Genomic DNA, 17405 nt, shown 5'->3' with positions numbered 1-17405 from the left:
CCAGGGTCTATTCTTCTTTCATTTTTCCTTGTTATTTTTCCTTTTTTCCTTTTTTTCTTTGTTATTTTCCTTCTTTCTTTTTTTCCTTGTTATTTTCCTTCTTTTTTTCTTGTTATTTTCCTTCTCTTTATTTTTCTTGTTATTTTCCTTCTCTTTTTTTTCCTTGTTATTTTCCTTCTCTTTTTTTCCTTCTTATTTTCCTTATTTCTCCTTTCCTTGTTGTTTTCCCTGCCACTGCACGTTGGGTTCATTTTTCCCCTTCAGAGGCCGTTTACCTGTGGAGTCTGATCCCTATTACAGGTACGCCCCCCTCCCCCCCCTCCCCCCCACTCTTTCACCCCCCTTCCCCCCTCCCTCCCCCTCATCATGGTTCTCACAATGCATGATTCATTACTCAGGAATTTCATTATGATTTGATTAATATTGTTGTGGTTCTGGTGTGTTCCCGTCCCTCTCTCTCTCTCTCTCTCTCTCTCTCTCTCTCTCTCTCTCTCTCTCTCTCTCTCTCTCTCTCTCTCTCTCTCTCTCTCTCTCTCTCTCTCTCTCTCTCTCTCTCTCTCTCTCTCTCTCTCTCTCTCTCTCTCTCTCTCGATCTCGCTCTCGCTCTATATTTATATCTCTTTCATCACAACCCTTTCATTTCTTTTCTAATTTTCTTGTTATTTTTTTCTTCCTCGTATTTCTTTTATTTCTTGGACTTTCTTCCGCTTCTTCTCCACTTTTTTTTCTCCACCTCCTTAACCTCTCCATTACCTTTTGCCTCCACTTCATCACTCCACCACTCCATCTCTTTCACCGCCACTCCGCTCTCCACTCTCCTCCACTCCTCCCTTTTACCACTCCACTCCTCCGCTTCTCCATTCCATCGCCTCCAGGAACTTCTCTTTATTACTCTTCCTCAATTTTCTCTCTCTCTAGTTCCTCGTTTATTTTCATCCCTCTAACTTTTTATCCTTATTCCGTTCATTCAATCTTCTCTCTTTCTCTTTTTTTCTCTCACTTCTCCCTCTCATCTTTTATTCTCCATTTCTCTCCCTTCTTCTGTTTCCTCTGCCTTCTCTTTCCCCTCCCAATCTTTTTTCTCCTCTTCCTCCTCCTTCTCCATCCTTTTAGTCTTTCTCCGTTCTTCTACTTCCTATTTCCGTTCCTTCGTTCCTCTCTCTGTTTTCCTTTCCATTCTTCTCTCTCCTGTCTTTTCTTTCCCTTCTTTCTCTCCCTTTTTTCGTCCCTCCATCCTTCTCTTTCCCTTGTTCAGCTTCCTTCTTCTCTCCCTTCAATCTTTTCTCTCCTCCTCTCTTTCTCTTCCTTCTTCCGGGATGGAGAGAATTGAGTAGGGAAGGGAGGGATGGAGGTAAAAAAAATGGTGCGTGAGGTACTGGCCTGAGAGTATGCTCTTTTTTCCTCTCTCTCTCTTATTTTCCCTCTCTTCATCTTCTTTCTCTCTCTCTTTGCTTCTCTCTCTTTCCTCTTCTTTTCCTCTTCTTTATTCTCTTTTTCTTATCTTCTTTTTCCTCTCTCTTTCCTCTCCTCTCTCTCTCTCTCTCTCTCTCTCTCTCTCTCTCTCTCTCTCTCTCTCTCTCTCTCTCTCTCTCTCTCTCTCTCTCTCTCTCTCTCTCTCTCTCTCTCTCTCTCTCTCTCTCTCTCTCTCTCTCTCTCTCTCTCTCTCTCTCTCTCTCTCTCTCTCTCTCTCTCTCTCTCTCTCTCTCTCTCTCTCTCTCTCTCTCTCTCTCTCTTCTTCTTCCTCTCCCTTGTTCCGGGATGGAGAGAAGGGAGGAGGAGGGAAGGGAGGGTCGGAAGTAAAGAATGGCGCGTGAGGTACTGTGGAAAGGCTTAGACATACCTGTTAAAACTTCGTGATTCATGTCGTTACCACCTGAGAGAGTAAACAGGTGAGAAGGGCTTGCCGCCGCCGCCGCCGCCACCACCACCACTAACACTTCGAGTTGTCTGAAAATGGATACTCGGTTGTGGTTTTAGGGGAGGACTACGCCAGGAATTAGATGCCCGATAAATACTTCCAACATCAGTACAATTTTTAACCATGCTACACCATACATGCCTACTGTCTTTTCTCTTCCCCTTGCTGTACCTTCTCCATTAACCCAGTTCCTCTTTTTGTTATGCCCATGAGAAAAAGGATACGGGGGGCATGTGAAGTCTGGCTGCGTTGGTTGTTCTAAATGGGTGTTTATGTCATTGCTGGGGGGCGGGAGAGGAGATGGGAGGAGAGGTAAAAGGTAGGGGAAAAAAAGGTAAAAGGGAGTTGGGAAGAGGTGGAGTGAGATACTGGGAGACAGACAAAGAGGGAGAGGGCAAAGATGAGGAACTTAATGGTAACCTGCTTTGTTTTTTGTTTTGTTTTCGGGTTAGTTCAGTATAAGGTTATGTAATGGAAGCCACTTTAAGAGATTAGAGATTTTATGGACTTAGTGTTGCCGTTGGGCTTTGTTTTATTGCTGTTTAGTCCCTTAATTAAGCGGCCTCCTTTATTGTTGAAGGAAAAAAATCACTGTGAGGTTTGTGTGGATGTTCATTATTTTGTCTTGTATTTTATTTATGTGTTGTTGTTATTGTTGATGTTGTTTTTGTTGTTGTTGTTGTTCTTCTTCTTCTTCTTCATCTACTTTTTCTACTTCTTCATCTTCGTTTTCTTCTTCTTCATCTTTTTTTTCTTCTTTTTCATCATCTTTTTCTTCTTATTATTACTATTATTATTATTATTATCATTCTTCTTCCTCTTCCTCTTCTATTTCTTCTTCTTCTTCTTCTTCTTCTTCTTCTTCTTCTTCATCTTCTTTTTCTTCTTCATCTTCTTTTTCTTCCTCTTATTATTATTATTACTATTCTCCTTCTTCTTCTTCTTCTTCTTCTTCTTCTTCTTCTTCTTCTTCTTCTTCTTCTTCATTTTCTTCTTCTTCTTCTTCCTTCCTCTTCTTCATCTTCTTTTTCTTCTTCATTTTCTTTTTCTTCTTATTATTATTATTATTACTATTCTCCTTCTTCTTCTTCTTCTTCTTCTTCTTCTTCTTCTTCTTCTTCTTCTTCTTCTTCTTCATCTTCTTTTTCTTCTACATGCTAGGGTAGTGATGAGCATATATTTTAGTTCTTTCTTTTCTTCTTTATGTTATTTTGTCCCTTTTTGTGCCTCCTTATTTTTTCTCTGCAAGGTCAGGGGCATTTTTTTGTGTGTGAGGTTCCCAGAGACAAAGAGATTTTTTACCTCAATTTATTAGCCACTCGTTTCCTTCTTCTCTTCCTTCTCTTCTCTCCTCTTTCGCCTCGTCCTTCCCCGTATCCTCCCTTCCATTTATATCTCTGTTAGTGTATCAACCTTCCTTTTCTCTTTTTCCCCTTTTGTATTTTTTTTATTCCATCATTTTTCATGTTCATTTTCCTTTTTTTTTCGTTTCCTCTTTTTTGTTGTTTTCTCGCCTCTCCTCCGTTTCTCTATTCTCCTTTTTTTTCTTTGCTCCCTCAGGCTTCTTTTCTTTATTTTTTTTCACTTTTTACTTTGTTCCATTATTTTTCATTTTCTGTTAATTGTCTCCTCATTCCCATCATCCTTTTCCTTCTCCTCAGCCTTTCTTTTCTTTTCTATCCTTCCTTAATTAATCCCTATTTCTCTTAACTTTCTCCGCCGCTTCTATATTTTGTTTTTTGTCTTTCCCCTTCTTCGTCCTCTTTAGACCTGTTTCTATGTCATCGATTTCAGCTATACTTACACACATACACAAACAAACAAACAAACTCAAATAACCATACAACAGTTTATTGACAATCCATCCAAAAAAACATCATTATGGCATTCAATTATTTTATTTTTTACTCAATACCTGAAAATTAATTTGTCAGGTGTTTGGGCATCGCGCCGAACAGGTGTAGACTCACTCACCTGTCACCTGTCTGTTTGTCTGTCTGTCACTCTCCGTATCATTCTTTATTTCTCTCACTCTCTCTAATCTTTTCATCAATATCTATCTGTATAAAACACTGTCTATATCAATGTGTCTATATATCTATCTACCTATCTATTTATCTGTCTTGTCGAACTAATGTAAGTCTCCCATTACCTTCTCCGTTTCTAAGTTTCTCAATAATTTGTTTTCTTATTGATGTATTTATGATAATTTCCACATTCGTTTTTATCTACTAAGGTAAAAGGAATCAGGAAGTCTCGTAAAGCGAATACAAACCTCTTTTCTCTTTCCTTCTTTCTTTCTTTTCTATTCATTTTTTGTTTTGTTTAATTCTCTCTCTCTCTCTCTCTCTCTCTCTCTCTCTCTCTCTCTCTCTCTCTCTCTCTCTCTCTCTCTCTCTCTCTCTCTCTCTCTCTCTCTCTCTCTCTCTCAACATGCATAAGTTTGTAATTCGATTTGTTTCCCTTCCGTCGCTACGCTTTTCAATTTCTCTCAGTTCCTCCCCATCTATAAGCTCTTTTAGCAAACTTTTATCTTCCCTTGACTTCGGTAACTTCATCTTTTACCGGAAATAGGGATGCTGGTGGGGTGGTGCTAGTGGTAGTAGTAGTAGTAGTAGTAGTAGTAGTAGTAGTAGCCAATATTAGCCATTTTCTTTCCTTTAATTCTCATATTTATCTTCAGACAAATCCATACTCTTTATAACTCTTTCACTAAGCATTATTCATCGTTTTACTTCTATACCATTATGCATCACAAGTTAATGTTCTTTCGTTTTTCTTTAGGTTCGCGTTCCTTCTTTAACGATTGCCTTCAGCCATTCGTTACGTTATTTTTTCTCATATTCCAATATTTATCGTTTTCCGTTACTGCACTTCCTCACCCTCTGTTTAGCTCTTCCCTCTTTACTCCCTTACTCTACTCCTCGCTATGGCTTACTCCTTTCTTTTTTATTTTCCTATCTCGACGACATATATTTACCCTCTTACTCCCTCCCTCAAACTTTCGCTCTAGCTTTCTCCATCTTTCTTTTTCTTTCCTTATGTCTCTCTACGATATGTACTAACTCCTTACTCTTCCCTCAACCATTCGCTCTAGCTTACTTCTCGTTTCTTTTTCATTCTTTATTTCTCACTACCATTTACATTTTACTCCCTTACTCCTACCCTCAAACTTTCACTCTAGCTTACTCCATCTTTCTTTTTCTTTCCTTATGTCTCTCTACGATATGCGCTAACTCCTTACTCTTCAACTTTCACTCTAGCTTTCTCCTTCTTTCTTTTTATTTTCCTATTTCTCTCTACGATATATATTAACTTCCTTACTCCTACCCTCAAACTTTCTCTCTGGCTTACTTCTTCCTTCATCTGTCTCTACTTTTCTCTACGATAGTTCTTTTTTTTCTTCTCTTATAATGTAGTAATTCCTCCTATTGCCTCTTTTTATACTTGGTTATTGCACTTTTTTTTTAACTTCATTTATTTATTTATTTATTTATTTTACTTTTTTCTGTATTGCTTTTTTTATCGGACACATTACAAGTTCTTTAAATATTTCCCCGCCCCGTTCCTATCGCTTTTATGACCTTTTTTATTTGCCTCTGTTCTCATCACATCGATTATTGCATCGTTTTTATATTCATTTTGTTTGGTCTGCCTGCGTCCACCTATGAATATTGTATGTTGGAGGGGGAGGTCTCTGTCTGCCTGTTTGTCTGTCTGTCTGTTTAAGTGTCTGTGCCTGTCTCTGTCTGTCTTATCTGTCTATATTTGTCCATGTCTGTCTGTGTGTGTCTATTTTCGATATGTTCTTTTTTTTTCAACCTTCCTTACCTTTCACTTTTTTTCACTTTTCCTTTCTTTCCATTATCTGTTCCCATTACAACTGCTTTTCTACTTTACCTTTACTTAATTTACCTTTTTCTCCCTAATCTCCTTCATCAGTACATCTCCCCATCACAGCATCTTCATCCCTTTCCACCCCATCACCAACACACACCTTCCCATCACCACCTTCACACCCCGGCTCTCCCTTTCCCCCCATCACTACCACACCTCCCATCACTGCACCTGCACCCCCTCACCTCTCCCTTTCTACCCCATCCCTACCACACCTGCCATCACCCCTCCACCTCTCCCTTCCACCCCATCACCTGTACACCTGCCCATCACTGCACCTTCGTCTTCCACCTTCTCCTTCCGTCTCTCCCTTCCTCCCCCGTACCTCACCTGCCCCTCCCTTCCTCCCCATCAGCTGCCCACCTGCCCATCACATCACCTACCCATCCCTCGCCCCCTTCACCCCCACCTTTTGCCCATCACACTCCTGCCCATCACAGCACAATCCCCCTCCGCCTCTCTCTTCCTAACCATCACCTGCCCATCAGCTCATGACCTGCACTTTCCCCCTTTCACCTCCCCCTTCACCCACCTGTCGGCCCTCACACCATCCGCTCGTGGGTAAGTAATCGAGGAGAGCAATTAATTACACGGGTTTGTGAAATTGTGAATAAAATCGCAACACAACATTTCAAAAAATCGAGTAATTGCAATTGAAGCTTTGGAAGAGTAATTGCACTTTTAATTGATTGTATAAACCAAGTGCTACACACACACACACACACACACACACACACACACACACACACACACACACACACACACACACATGGGGTTTCGCTTGTTGGTCAGTTCGTCCTTTGGTTGTTTTAACTATTCATTGCGTTTTTATTGTATTATTTTTTTTATTTCAATAGTTATCTTTTTTCTGCTACTGTGGGTTTCGTTCTTTTGGGGTCGCTATGAATCTCTTCCACTTTATGATTGTTTTCCCCTTTTCTCGTTTCCTCACATTCACGTTGTTATTTTCGTTAGATTTGTTCATATTTTTGCGTTCATTTTACGTGTTGCTTCGTTTTTTTTGTGGTTCTCTGAGAAAAGTTTAAGAAAATATTAAAACTTTTCGAATATAAGGACAGCGTTAGAAGTAAAGTTTTCCCTATAAAAATTCGCTCATTTAGATATATTTATTATCTTATGTGTTTAAATCTTTTCGTTGTTAACTATATTTAACATTTCGCCCATTGCTTATTTTTTAGTTTCCATTTTCTTTTATATTTCAGTCTCATTATTTTGATTTCATGTTTTCCTTTTTCCTTTTATTTCTTTTTTTTTAGTAAGATGACAGCTTAATCACACACACACACACACACACACACACACACACACACACACACACAACAAAACACACAAATACCGATTGCACTTATGTCGCAATGAAAAATAAATTAAGCGTAAAACATACCACATGGATTTTGTCGTTTGTATGTTGTTGTTGTTGTTGTTGTTGTTGTTGTTGTTGTTGTTCTATATTTGCATTTTTTTTATCTCGTGTCGATGGTAAAAAAAAATCACGTTTGGATAATACTTGTTTTTCACGCAGTAGAAAATCATATACTTTCATTTCCTTCCCATTCCCTCCTTTGCCTGCCACTTCCTTTCCTTCCTTTCCTTTCAACTTCCTCTATTTCTTCTTTTATTGTTATTTTTATACCAATTTCTTGCTTCAAAAACCTTCCCTTCCCATCCTTCCCCATCCCGCATCTTCCATTTCATTCCCTTCCTCTCCCTTTCCTCCCTGTCCCTTCCCTTCCCTTCACTTCCCTTATCTTTCATTTTCTTTCCTTCCTTTCCCTTCCCTTCTCTTCCCTTTCCTTATCTTTCATTTCATTCCCTTTCCTTTCCTTCTTTTCCCTTCCCTTCCCTTCCCTTATCTTCCTTTCCCCTTCCCTTCCCTTCACTTCCCTTATCATCCTTTCCCCCTCCTTTCCTTTCCCTTCCCTTCCCTTCCCTTCCCTTATCTTCCCTTTCTTTCCTTTCCCTTCCCTTCCCTTCCCTTCCCTTTCCTTATCTTCCCTTTCTTTCCTTTCCCTTCCCTTCCCTTCCCTTCCCTTTCCTTATCTTCCCATTCTTTCCTTTCCCTTCCCTTCCCTTCCCTTATCTTCCCTTTCCTTTCCTTCCCTTCCTTTCCCTTCCCTTTCCTTCCATTCCTTTCCCTTCTCTTCACTTCCTTTCCCTTCTTTTCTCTTCCCTTCCCTTATCTTACATCTCCTTCCTTTCCTTTTCCTTTTCCTCCCCGTCTTTTCCCTTCTTCCAGTAATCCTTCCCTTCTCATTTCTGTTACTTTCATTTTGATTTGTGAATTATAAAGAGTGCATTTTTGTGTCGCCCAAATAATGATAATAATAATATATAAGACTAACGACGCCATTCTTTTGCTTTGTTTGTTTATGTGTTTGTTATGAGCCGAGTTCCGCATCGCCTAACCTCGGCCCTGAATCCACTCGGCAAAATTAATGATTCTCTCTCTCTCTCTCTCTCTCTCTCTCTCTCTCTCTCTCTCTCTCTCTCTCTCTCTCTCTCTCTCTCTCTCTCTCTCTCTCAAAAGGATTCAATGACAGAAGTTGCCATTATGATAAAAAAGAAAAGACGGATTATGAGAAGATAGAGAGAGGCGAAGAAAAGGGAAGGGAAGGGAAGGGAAGGGAAGGGAAGGATATCAAGGGTGGAGGTTGCCATTAAGATAAGAAGAAAAGGAGGATAAGAGGAACAAAAAAAGAGAATGGAGAAGTTAACTGAAAAGACAGGTTGAAAAGGGTAAGAAAAGGAGAGGAAAAGAAAGGGGTAGGAGTGACATTGTGGACAGCAGTTACCATCAAGAAGAGAAGAAAGAAAGGAAGGATAAAAAGAAAATAAAGGAGAAGGGAAAGGGAAGAGAATGGGATTATGAACCGAAGCTGAAACTGAAATAAGAGGAAAGAAAGGAAGGGAAGGGAAGTAAATCATGGACGAAAGTTAATATTTAGATAAGAATAAAGAAAGGAAGAATTAGAGGAAGATTAAAGAAAGGGAAAAGAGGAGAAGTGAAGGAGATGAATAAGAAGGAAAATATAAATGCAAACACCGTCATTGGCACCTTATAAGTTCGCATTCGATTCAGTTCCCTTCTCAGTGGAATGAATAAATATAGAATCAACACACACACACACACACACACACACACACACACACACACACACACACACACACACATACACAGCGAAGGGATAAATATGCAAAGAAGATGTGTGGTTACGTAAGTCCCAGCCAGCTAATGTCCTTGCCCGCGAGCCGAGTTGAAGATAAAGTAATAATAATAATGATTTAGACCTTAATATCCTTCCCTTTCCCTTCCATTCCATTCATTTTATTCCATTTCCTTCCATTAGATTAGAGTTCAATCGTATATTTTTTCCCTTTCTTTCTCTTTCCCTCCATTTTCTTTCATTATTTTGTTTTCCTTTTCCTTCCTTTTCCTTTCCTTTCATTCTGTTCCATTCCATTATTTGATTTCCCTTCCCTTCCCTTCCCTTCCCTTCCCTTCCCTTTCCTCTCCCTTTCTTTTCCTTTCATTCTATTCTATTCCATTTTTCCTTCCCTTTCCTTCCGTTCTTTTCCATTCTATTTCATTCCACTAATTTATTTTCCCTTCCCTCTCTTTTCCCTCCATTCAGTTCCATTCCCTTCTTTTCTTCTCCTTTCTATTCCCTTCCCTTCCCTTCCCTTCCCTTCCCTTCCCTTTCCTCTCCCTTTCTTTTCCTTTCATTCTATTCTATTCCATTTTTTTTTTATCTTTCCTTCCATTTTCTGCCTTCCATTCTATTTCATTCCATTCTGTTTATCCCTCCTTTCCTTTCCCTTCCATTCTCTTCTGTTCCATTACTTTACTTTCCCTTCCATCCCCTTCCATTCCCTTTCCTTCCCTTCCTGTCCCCTCTCCTCTTCTCCTCTTTTCTTCCCTATTATCTAAATTAATACTTCATCTTTTCATATCCTTATTTCTTCACTTCCCTTTTCTTCCTTTCCCTACCATACCATTCCTTTCTCTTCCTTTCATCTCCTTTTTGTCTTCTTTTCCTCTTAATATCTTAATGGCAACCTCCTCCCTTAATTCCTTCTCTTTCCTTCCTTTCCTTTCCTTTCCTTTTATTTCCATTCCTTTCCTTTCCCTTCCTTTCCTTTCCCTTCCTTTCCCTTCCCTTCATCCTCTAAGCCTTCTCTTTTTCTTATCTCTCTGGCAACTTGCGTCATCGATACAGTGATGAGAGAGAGAGAGAGAGAGAGAGAGAGAGAGAGAGAGAGAGAGATTTGGAATGGGGTCGACGGTGCGGAATTCGGCTCACAACAAACAAACAAACAAAAAAATAAACTCCATTAGCCTTGGATATTATTATTTGGGCAACGAAAAAATTCTCTCTCTCTCATATCATCGGGTATTTGTTCTACGTTATCGTGTTGTGTCCGGCAGTAATTTGTCAGACGCGGCCCGCCTCGCAGACTGACAAAGTAGAGGGGGAAGGGAGGACAAAGGAAGGGAGGAAAGGGTGGTGCGTAGATCAAGGGAGAGAATAGGGAGACAGGAAAGTTGTTAATGAAGACGGAGAAAGGAATGCGCGGATAATTTTGAAGGAAATGAGAGAACAGGGAGTAAAGGAAGAGGGCTTGTGGAAATAAAAAAGAAGGATGAAAAAAGAAATGAAGGAAGAGGAATAGGGTAAAAAAGGGAAAAAGGAGAGTTGATGGAGGGAAGGAGAAGGAAATGAGAAAACAATATTAAACTCAAGCCTGAATTTTTTTTTTCTCCAACCCCCTTCACTTCACTTCCTTATTAAATCTTCCACCTATCCTCCTCCTCCTCCTCCTCCTCCTCCTCCTCCTCCTCCTCCTCCTCCCCCCTCCTTCTTCTCTTCCGTCTCCTTACGAGAATGGCATTAAATTATTCAAGAGAGTACTGCGACGCGCCACGAATTATCTCTCAGGGCACAGCCGTATTGAAAGCGACTCAGGAAACTTAGCCTCTGACTACGGGGGGATCTGATACAGGTTTTCAAGTTCCTGAATAAGCACAATATCCTTAATCTCTCCTTTTCTTTCGTAGCTTCAAACTAATCCGATGGTGGGATCTGTTATTGGAACGACATTCCTGCAGAAAAAGTTAGTGCAAAAAATAATAATCTCATATTCAGATTGCCTTGACCTTTACTTTGTCATGATAGCAATAATCTGAACGTTTCCGTGTCTACGTACAGAAAGTAATCCAGTTTATTTTTGAAATCACTGAAGAACCTTTTGTTTCTCACTCCATGATGCTTTTATGTTTCCTCCTCCTCCTCTTCCTACCTCCTACTCCTTTTCCTCCATTCCTTTTTATACAGCATTGTCGATTGATTTCCTTAATTCTAACGCCTCCTCTCACTTCTTCCCCAGGCCTCGATGCAAGTGACAACGAGGAATGAAGAGAAAAAGAAGACACACGACTCATGTCTGTTCTTCTTTCCCTTCGCCTCTGCACCTGGGGAATGACCACAGAGGTAAGCAGAAAAGGGAGGAGGAAACGAAGACACAGGTAACCTTCCTTCCCTGTTTCCTTCCTCTTCACCTCCTCTTATAGTATACAACATCAAGCTTCACTCCCATTTTGTTTCCCAATTCTCCTCTATCAACACCACTACCAACAACAATAACAACAGCAGCTACAACAATTACAACGGCAACTACAACAACAACAACAACAATAATAATAACACTTGTGACTGAATTATTTCACTTTTCTTCTTCCTTTTCTTCTTCCTCTTTAACTTCATTTTTTTTCGTCTTAATCTTTTTTTTATATTATTATTGTTATTCATCCTCTTCGGCTACTTCTTCTTCATCGTCTTCTTCATCTTTTTTATCATCTTCAGGTTCATCTTCTTCTTCTAATTTCGTCTTCTTCAGCTTCAGACAAACCATCGCGTAGTGGTCGTGGTCCGCTGGAGGTACTCAGTTCTTCTTCCTCTTCCTCTTCATCTTCAGCTTCTTCATCTTCATCGTCAGCGTCAGCTCCAAACTAAACTCGTGTTGTCGCGGCCGCCGGTGGGACTGAGCCGCGAATCTTTACGGCTCGGGGCTGCCAATAAACCAGGCGCCCAAGAAGGGACTTTCAATAACACGACTTCCCGCGAGACGAATAGCGATGCGGGGAAGAGTTGGGCGTGTGAGCAGCGGATGCGGCGACCCGCGACCTCCACCTCACTTTGACTCACTCTGTCTCTCTCTGTCTCTGTCTGGCTGTCCCCTACTCTTGTTTCCCTCTTGCGTTTTTTCATTCTTTTTTTCCTTTTTTTTCCGACGCTATCCTCCCTCCTCCTCCCTCTCTCTTGCGTTCCTTTTCTCTCGTTTTTTTCTTTCTTTTTTCCGTCTTTTTTTCCGTCTCACTGTCCTCCTTTCCCTTTTCTTGCCTTTCTTTTCTCTTTTCTTTGATTTTTCTCCTCTATCTTTTCTCCCTCTCTCCTGCGTTCCTTTTCTCTCGTTTTTTCCTTTTTTTTCCGTCTTTTTTCTGTCTCTCTATCCTCCCTCCCCCTCTCGCCTTTCTTTTTTCTCCCCTTTTTCTTTCACTTTTCCACCTCTACCTTCCCTCCCCCTCTCTTGTTTTCCTTTCCTCTCGTTTTTTTCTTTCTTTTTTACCTCCTCTTTTCTTCCTCCCCCCCTCCCCTCTCTCTTGCCCTCCTTTCCCTCGTTTTTTTTTCGTTTTTTCCTTTGGCCTCATCTCCTGCTTTCCTTTTCCCTATTTTTTTCTTTCTTGCCTTCATCCTCCTTCCCCTCCTCCCACTCTCTCTTTTTTTCTTCCGTATCCTTTCATTTTTGTCTTTTATCCTTTTACTACTATTCTCTGTCTCCCCTGTTTTGCCCCCAACCTCCTCCTCTGTCTATTTTCTTACTCCGTTTATCTGTCCGCCTATGCCTGTTTGTCAATTGTTTACTCTGTCTATGTATGTATGTATCTATCTATTCATATCTATCTATCTGTCTTTCAAAATCTATATCTATCTATATCAATAACACTCTCTCTTTATCGCAGTGAATGGGTACCAGGTATTAATCGGGGGTTGTGTCCTGTCTCCTGGGATCTGTTCCCTTCTCCGATAATTCCTTCCCCTTCTGTTTCTCTCCGGCATATGACCACAGATGTTGCGCCGACTAAACGAAACTTTCCAACTCTCTTTATCAGACCTTCAATTGTTGTCTTCACCTCAAGTACAACACGTGGCGTAAAAAAAGGACTCTGGTTCGGAATACGACGCAGGTAGTGAGTCCACGAGAGAGATATATATGGAACCGTACCACACAAAAGACCCAAAATGTCAGTCACAATACACAGTCACAGGCAGACAGACACAGACAACGGGTACCTTAAGACTCAGGGGAAGAAAGACACTGATAGACAAATAGACAGACGGACAGACAGACAGACAGGCAAGTACAGATAATAGTTTTCCTTTGTATATTCCTGTCCGTAGCCTCGGGTAAGAATGGATCGAACATGTGGCTTGGGTTATATGTGTGTAGGAAGGGAAAGGACGTGTGTGTGTGCGTGCGTGTCCCGGGGGAGGCGAGCCTTGACAACTATCTCCATACTTTCTTTTCTTCGTTGCTGAACCAATCCACCTCCTCATTTCCCTTCCTTTGGGTTCCTTTCTCTTATGTAAATTTACTGATGGGCCGAAATTTCTGGTGATGGAGTGGAATTTAGAGGACAGCGTGGACGGGTCGGGGCGGAAGAGGAGTTATTGGCAAGAGGCTGCAGGTTTACGGGGTCCAGGTGAAGGGAGAGAGGAAGGGAGGGGAGGCTGGGTCAAGAAAAGGGCGGCAGAGAGGCGAGGGGACAGCGGGTGAAGGGCAAAGAGATTTAGACAAGAGCGAGGGGAAAGCAAGGGTAAGGCGAGGGATAAGGAAGGGAGGAAAACAAAGCGATGAGAGTTGTACAGCGAGAGAGAGAGAGAGAGAGAGAGAGAGAGAGAGAGAGAGAGAGAGAGAGAGAGAGAGAGAGAGAGAGAGAGAGAGAGAGAGAGAGAGAGAGAGAGAGAGAGAGAGAGAGCAATAATACGTGGAAAGTAAACATAAACAAAGGGAAAGGGAAAAAGAAAACGAACGTAATGTGATGAGAGAGAAAGAAAGAAAGGAAGAGAGATTTACATAAACATATATAGATTTTAGACCACACTTATCCTATGTTAGAGATTAGGCGGTGTCTCCATAAACATAAATAAAATAACATCAAATGACCGCTAAGACGTTGCATCTCTTCTTTAGCAAATGTTAAGTTGGAGGAAGTGTCGCCCGAGTCTGTTTTACATGAAGCAGACGTGTTGCATTCGTTCGAGTTTGTTTGTTTTAATTAATCCGTCGTGTTTCACTTATAACTGCAGGTGAGAACTTACTTATTCCTCCCCTGCACGGAAAAGTCGGAGAGCAAAAATTCGGAGCAGTCTCGATTTTTTCATTTACACACGTTTTACGCAGTTATCTATTCTTCGCGTCTTGTCATCGATCTGAGACAACTTGGGTCTTTCCACATTCGCAAAGGCATCAAGTATTTCACAGCATTCCGTCAGTTTCCCTCGGAGGCGGCGTTTCCCAAGAGATTAACAGCCTTTCCTCATGGAGTTCGTTACTCAAAGAAGAGATCAAACAGCTTGCCCAACGTTGAACACTTTCTAACTTAATAATATCCTTTCTTCCTGTGCTGTTGTTTTCTTTGCCGCAGAGGAAGCAACTCGAGGGCAAACTATAAAGAAACAAAAGAGGCCGCTATGCACTGCTCCTGTAAAGAAAATGGAATGAAAGGACAAAGAGAAAGGCCCAGTTTTGGATGGAAAAGGATCTTGACGTTACTTTTCATTGTTTTTGTGCTTTAGGTGATTGTGTGTGTCATGTTTGCTATAGAACTACTCGCAAAATAAGACAAATACGTGAAGAATGAAGCTTTACAACATATGGGCACGCTATAAGGCAGTGGAAACGCAATTGTTGGCAAGAGAAAACACAAAACAGAGCAATTTACACATAGGAAGACAGAGAGACAAACAGGACAGGGTAGCAAGTCTAGTGTTCTGGGTGAGACTAAGAGGAAAGACCTTGAACGAGAGAGAGAGAGAGAGAGAGAGAGAGAGAGAGAGAGAGAGAGAGAGAGAGAGAGAGAGAGAGAGAGAGAGAGAGAGAGAGAGAGAGAGAGAGAAGAGGGGTGGCTGATAAGGTTAGGTGAACGAGGGAGGAGGAAGTAAGAGGAAGATACGATGAAAAAGAAACTGGAAAAGAGGGAGGGCGAGAGGCATACAGATGACGCCCTGAAGGCATGAGATGGAAGAGGAAGAAGAGGAAGAGGGAGAAGAGGAGGAAGAGTAAAGAAATAAACGAGGTAGACGGAGGAGGAGGAAAGCTGATAAAAGGGAGAGAGAAACGGGCAAAGGAAAATGACGAAATGAAACGAGATATATCGACTGAGAAACAAGAAATAGACGGGAAAAGAAAGAAAAGAGTCAGCGTTGGAATTGAATAAAGAGACTGATAAAGAACTCCTTGCCATAGTGAAACTGATAATAGGAAATGACAAAACATATATAAGGAGAGAAATTGGGAACGAAGGGAGAATATACAAGGAGAAGAAGAAGGAGGAGGAGCAACACTGAAGAAAAAAAAGAAAAAGAACTCGAAAAAGAAAGTGGAGGAGAGGAGGAGGGAGAAAAAGAAGAGAAGGAGGATAAAAGGAAAGAGAAGGGAGAAGAAACAACTCGTAAAGGAAAGGAAAAGCATGCGAGGAGGGAAGGAGATGAGGAAGGAAGAGGAAGAGGAGGAGTGATGATATGGTAAGCGAGTGAGATGAAGAAAGACGAAGAAGGGAAAAGGTGAAAACAGGAGTGGATTGTATCAAAGGTGTAGGTAAGAAGGTAGGTAGGCGTGTGCGGGTGTAGGTAAGTGAAAGGAAAAGTGTGGCGTCTGAAGATGAGTGGAATATGAAGAAAAAGGGAAGCAGACAGCGAGGCACACGAAGGAAAGAGATAAAAAAGGAGAACAGAAGCGAAGGAGACGGATAGATAAAGGGAAAGATATGGAGATGACAAGAAGACAGTTAGATAAAAAAAAGGAAAAAGAGGAAGTGGGATATTCAGATATACAGAGAGAGAGAGAGAGAGAGAGAGAGAGAGAGAGAGAGAGAGAGAGAGAGAGAGAGAGAGAGAGAGAGAGAGAGAGAGAGAGAGAGAGAGAGAGAGAGAGATGAAGAAAAAAATCAAAGAAGCAGGAAGATAGGAGACAGAGAAAAGACAAAATATGGAGATGAAAAGAAGACAGTTAGATAGAAAAAAAGGAAAATAGAAAAAGTGGGACATTGACATATACAGAGAGATAGAGGAAGGAAAATCAAAGGAGAAATGCAGTGAAAAGGAAAGATATAGACAGAAAAATATATAGGAAAAAAGAAGTATGGAAGAAGGGCATTCCAACACACAGAGAGAGAGGGGGAGAGAAAAAAAAAAAAGAGGAGGAGGCTGGCAGGGAGGGAGAACGGGGGAAAAAAAAAAGGAAAGAGGAAAGAGAGACGAATTGGAACGGAAGGAGAGAGAGAGAGAGAGAGAGAGAGAGAGAGAGAGAGAGAGAGAGAGAGAGAGAGAGAGAGAGAGAGAGAGAGAGAGAGAGAGAGAGAGAGAGAGAGAGAGAGAGAGGAAGTGGAGCAAAGGAAAAAGGAAAAAGGAAAAAAAAAGGGAGGTAGAGGAATCTTGAAGAAGTAAAAAAGGAACTGGAAGGAAGCGAAGAGGGAGCGAAGGGTGGAAACGAGGAATTGAAATAAAGGAAGGGAGTAAAGAAGAAAGGAAAAATGGATGACTCAGGAAAAAGAAAGTGGCGAGGGAAAAAAAATTGACGATAGTGGAAAAGAATTGGAAGGAAGGAAAAAGTAGAAAAAGACAATGTGAAAGAAGGGTGGAAAGGAGAAATGGGAAGATGGGAAACTTAAGGAAAACAAGGAGGGGAAAAGATTATGACGGAGGAAATAAAGGAAAAGAAGGGAGAGGAAAAGAGAATTCAGAACGGGGAAATGGAGGAAGACAATTAGGAAGAAGGGTGGAAGAGGAGGATGAGAAGATGGGTGACAAGGAAGAAGAAAAGGGAAAAAAATATATGATGATGAAAGAAAAGAATTGGAAGGGAGGGAGAAGAGGAGGGTCCAGAAGGGAAAATGGAGGAGGAGAATGAAGGGAATAGGAGGAAAGAAGAAAGAAATTATGGGTAACTTAGGAAGAGTCACGAACGAGAGAGGGAAAAAATATAGCGATAGAGGAAAATAAATGGAAAGCAGAAAAGTCCAGAAGGGAAAATGGAGGAAAGCAATAGGGAAGAAAAGTGGATGAGGAGGAAGAGATGAGAAGTGGTTGAGGAAGAGCAAGGAAGAAGAATAGGGAAAAATATGATTGTGAAAGAAAAACAATTGGAAGAAAGAAGAAGAGGAGGGCCCAGAAGAGAAAATGGAGGAAGACAATGGGGAAGAAAAGTGGAAGAGGAGGAAGAGATGAAAAGTGGTTGAGAAAAAAAAAACAAGGAAAAAGAGAAGGAAAAAAATTATGATGAAAGAAAAAGA

At 41.0% G+C, this 17405-nt stretch overlaps 1 long non-coding RNA gene across 2 annotated transcripts in view; it reads left to right on the top strand.

Annotated features, from left to right (window-relative positions):
* The window catches only part of LOC126981286 (uncharacterized), a 170728-nt gene that overhangs the window by 111804 nt on the left and 41519 nt on the right, over positions 1-17405 (top strand). For both annotated transcript variants that reach the window (XR_007733875.1, XR_007733874.1), the window contains exon 4: positions 11222-11325. This is a non-coding gene — a long non-coding RNA (uncharacterized LOC126981286). The remainder of the gene's footprint in view (positions 1-11221; positions 11326-17405) is intronic.

This window comes from Eriocheir sinensis, chromosome 47 (genome assembly GCF_024679095.1).
Source record: "Eriocheir sinensis breed Jianghai 21 chromosome 47, ASM2467909v1, whole genome shotgun sequence".
In the NCBI taxonomy this organism is placed as follows: Eukaryota; Metazoa; Arthropoda; class Malacostraca; order Decapoda; family Varunidae; genus Eriocheir; species Eriocheir sinensis.
The sequence above is the reverse complement of the archived record's forward strand: the minus strand, read 5'-3'. Positions and strand labels throughout refer to the sequence as shown.